Source organism: Apis dorsata, unplaced genomic scaffold, assembly GCF_000469605.1.
Source record: "Apis dorsata unplaced genomic scaffold, Apis dorsata 1.3 scaffold_538, whole genome shotgun sequence".
NCBI lineage: Eukaryota > Metazoa > Arthropoda > Insecta > Hymenoptera > Apidae > Apis > Apis dorsata.
Window position 1 is genome coordinate 185,117 of NW_006263759.1, and position 4,978 is coordinate 190,094.

At 33.4% G+C, this 4,978-nt stretch overlaps 1 pseudogene; it reads right to left on the reverse strand.

Moving 5' to 3' along the window:
• Positions 1 to 489: 489 nt before the first annotated feature.
• LOC102680217 lies at positions 490 to 2,404 on the reverse strand (annotated as a pseudogene).
• Between the last annotated feature and the right edge of the window lie 2,574 nt (positions 2,405 to 4,978).

Genomic DNA, 4,978 nt, shown 5'->3' on the forward strand with positions numbered 1-4,978 from the left:
TAGTTCGAAGATGGATTATTCTTCGAAGAAGCGAAGAAGCGGAAAAAATTTTATTTTAATTGGATATGTTTATTCCAACGTACTCGTTTTTAAAAAAAAAGTCATTTGTATCGTAAATTCGATTTTATTACACCATAGATAAAAAAAGATTATTACGTAAAAAATATATACGTAAAAAAAAGAAAAAAAAAATTAAAAGTTGCAATATATAATATAGACGCAAAAAAATACGAGTGATTAAATATTAATTGCTGATCGGGTTATACAATTATTACATTAACTTTTATAATACAAGTTTTATAATACACGTTCTAATTGATCGTTTCTGCACACTCGATTCTTTCTTTCATCCTCGCGTCGAATCGGCTTAAATGGATGCTCGAAGAAAAAACGTTTTTTACGTGAAATTAAATTCTAAGCTTTTTATAATCGATGCACAGCCAATATTTATTTATCGTTTATTATTAATTATTATTAATCACTATTAATTAAACAAATATACGCAATTGAAAAAGAAAAAAAAAAGAAAAAGATCGATGCCTTATATGGTAAGTGTTCGTTTGAGCGTACAATAACCGACTATCTTGAATATCACATAAGTGGAGACCAACACCGCGATATCAACCCAAAAATCGCGATCCGTCATCAAAAATTCCGACAATATTTTGTTGGGCGTGCCGTAGTGGCAATATATAATGGGGCAAAACAATTTCTCCCGATTGAAGTCGTACATAGCGAGAATGATTGCGTGCAGGGAATACTTTATATAGCTTACGTAACTGACGTAATACATGATGCGTGGCATATGATTAAAAAGGATCATGAAACCCGAGAAGACCAACATGCTAGATGACAGAATGGCGCCCAAAAATGTGCCGTTCACCGGATTTAGGACGGAGCCTATCACGAGGCCCACGCTTTCCGATATCAGAGTGATCAAAATTGCCGGTATCAAGAACATAAGAAATCTGTTTACGTCGAGCGGTTGATGGCTTATGAAATAAATGGGGAGAACGTAAACGACGGAGAATATTATTTGTATGGGCATACTGCATATAAACGAGGCCAAGTAATACGTCTTCAACTTGTACCAATTGTTGAATCTTTCCTTCTTCAACACGGGCATCTCCGAGGGGAACAATAGTATGGCCGGCATCATGCTCGTGTAACACAGATAAATGACAACGACTTGGATCAAACCGACGTTGTTGATACTTCTGCTCCCGTCCTGGCCGGCTCCGAAGTAAAGCAAACCGAGCAGCACACCTATCGAGAAATGAATGCCCAATTTCAAGTAAATGTTGGTCCAATCTCTGAACAAATGGACCATGTAACGTCTCATCAGGACGAAGAGTTTCTCGTATTCCGAGGGCTGCCGGATCATCACGATTTTTTTCATATCCTTCCCATATCCCTTCTCCTCCTCCTCTTCCTTCTTCGAAATTGCGAGTGCATCCGTTTGCCAATACTTGTCTTTCTCGCTTGCTGCCAACGCGATCAATTGATCGTTGAAATTCCCGTATTCGTTGGTCACCACTTCGATCATGAAATCGGCCGGATTGTGATACTTGGGACAATGGAGGCCAACGCTTGCGAAATAGGGAATCGTGTCCCTCGTAGTCCCCTTGTACATGCATCTACCTTCCACCAGAAGGTAGACGTAGTCGAACATCTCGTAGACAACAGCGCTGGGCTGGTGGATGGTGCAGACGATGGTTCTCCCGGTTTTGGCCAGATTTCGTAACAATCTGATGCATTGGTTGCAGGATTGAGAGTCGAGGCCCGTGGTCGGCTCGTCGAGGAACATGATCGGCGGATTGTCGATCAACTCCAACGCGATGCTCAGCCTCTTCTTTTGCCCGCCGCTCAATCTCCCGCACCTCGTATGCCTCGATTTGCTCAGATCCAGGTCGTGCAATATCTCCTCGATCAATATCTCCTTGAATTTTTCGTTGAGATTGTTGCCGATTTTCAGGTTGCTCGCTATCCACATAGTTTCGGAGACGGTGAACAGGGGATAAAATTGATCGTCCTGTTGAATGTAACAGCATTGCTTCTTGTAACCTTGCTGTATCTCTTTATTCCCGTTCTCGATGTATCTGATCTGGCCCGTACAATTTCTCTTGAAACCCGTCAAAGCGTTCAACAAGCTCGATTTCCCCGACCCCGAGGGCCCCATTATGGCCGACAGTTGCCCGTTCCTGAACCGTCCGTCGATCTTCCTCAAAATTTCTTTCCGTTTGCCTCGCCATAAACCAACGTTAACTTCATACGCGATGTCGTTGAACTCGATATCTATCGTGTCGACATCTGGCAGGCCTAGCAACACGCTTCTCTGACTCATCGCTGATCTTTTTTTATTCTTTTTTTAATTCCAACTATTACAACGACGAGGCGAGACGATTGCTTTTCTCTCGACGAGCGTATCTATCGTCTCGCCTTATCTTATCCCTTTCTCAAACGATCACGAAATATATTACGCGAAAGAGCTTCCAAGCAAACGAGATCGAAGCGTTCCGATCCAACTTGAACGACTTTTCCGAATAATAATCGTGGAATCCTGTACAAGAAGTTGATACGGGAAGACATTATTCAATTTTAAGATCAAGAACACTTGATCTTTCTTTTTGCCGTCGCCTTCTTCGATATTTCTTCGTTTCGCAATTCGAGATCGAAATATTTTTTCCCCCCCCCTTCCTCTCGTCGATTTTTCTTCGCCGCTCTCGCCTTGGGTATTCTTCTTTAAATTTCGCAATAAAAGGAATATTTCGCACGTAAACGATTTCACAACATTTGAAATTTATTTTCCTCGATTTTCCTCTTTATTATCGTTTCGGTTATCATCCTGAGAAAATTCGTTTCGTTATATTATCATTGTTTTATTCATTGCAATTATCTCTCCAATGAATCTGTAACAAATATGTTTCGGAATGTTTAATAAAATTAATTTCTGAAAGAATGTTTGTATCGTTATTATTTCATCGTAAATAATTATGTAACGAGATAAGATTAATTATATATGTATTATATATATATATATATATATATTATAATCATTTAATAATGATGGAAAAAGAAAATATATTGCGTTTATTCATAGGTTTACTCTTTTACCATGATTTTTCTATTCGTAAGTACAGTCATCGTCGATATTACAATCTATATCTATACTTATATATATATATTTCATTATGTATGCTCGTTCAATTGTTATCATTCAGTTGCTGCGATAGTAGCTGAAAAATTTATTAGATTTAAAACACATTACGTATCGAACTACTTTGAAGCTATAATTAAACTATATTACGCGCTTTCTAAATTATGCTATTAGAATAGATTTGGATATAGGAAATTAGAAATGCTTACTTTTCAAATTATAGCCAATTTATTATAAAGTTATTCATATAACTTTAACGATAAAGACGGAAAAAAAGAAAAGAACAATCTGTTCTGAAGATAGTCTCAAAATTTGAATTTCTTTTGAATTTTTTAGCGATCAACGCGATGATATTTAATATGATGCAATACGTGAATCGTATAAGTAACAATTCTTCGAAACAGATTATTTTATTGTCACTTCATTTTCAGATGAAAAATTTAATTATTACTCGAGTCTTCGACTCTCTTTTATTTTTTATATTTCTCTAGATTAAATTGTCTGCGCGATTTTTTATACTGTCTGTTAATAATAATAAATGAAAAAAAACATGATCATTCTGCGATTAGGAATTTTATCTTATCCATTAGTTAGTTATAAAATTGTTGCGAGGAAATTTGTCTCGTGAAAGCGAAAAAAAGGTCGTTCGACGCACGCGTTAGTTCGTTTTGTGAATTTGAAAAATGGCCATACGTGGAAATTTTTGTTTCGATCTCATTGGAATCATTTTGTCCAAATTGTTTCAAATTTATTTGCGACTATCAAGCAACATAATAAACCAATTTTCTTCGTGTATATCCTATATCTTTATATGTATATAATGTATCCTTGAATAATATCTGACAATAACATCAAGTAATTATATCTTTTATATCTTTTATACATGTGAATATTAAGTAGTTATTATCGGTCTTTTTAAAAAGTTATTAGCAAAAGTTAATAAAGAGATATTGATCGAATTAAAATTGTTAACGTATCATTAATAATTTGCGTAGTTTTAAATTAGTTAATTTTCTTTAAAACCGAATATCTATTTGTAATATGAATAATAAAGAATTTTATTTTAAAAGTGCCTCGAATGAATTCCAAGTTTTCCTTCTTGATTTTTATACAATAATTATTTGAAAATAATATGAAAAAAAAAAAAAAACGTATAATGATAATGAGCGACGGCAGAAAAAATTCTTCTAAATTACAAAATTATAATTTAAATTATAATCGTGATGTGTACTGAAATTGAAGTTAATACATGCAATAATAATAACAGAATGAAGAAGAAAAATATTTAGAAGAAAAATAATTAGTAGCGTAAGAAAAATAATTTTCTAAAAAAAAAAAGAAAAAAAAATTTATTAACCTACACGTAAAAGTGATTTTTTTAGCCTTCTGAATGAGATTTATGTAAGAAAGAAATAGCAAATAATGTTGTAATATCTATTTTAAAAATAATTTCAAGGCTATTTTAATCAATTAGAAATTATTTCACTCTGAAATATATAGACAATAATAAATATTCATTTTTTTCATCTTTTTTTTTTCTGAAATATATTTTTACTATTTTTTTTTTTTTCGATTCAATTTTGATCATACTTTCGAAATTATTGCAATTTTATCATTTTCTTTTTTTTTTTTAAATGCCACTTGATCATAAATTTAACGTAATGATATAAAAAAATTGTTTATTACCCGATGTATTGATTTATGATCTCGAAAGTTTAATGACTTTTGAATAAATATCTATTTTAGATCTAAGAAATATGTACAATATATATATATATATACTGTACTGTACTGTATTATATACAATATATACAATATATA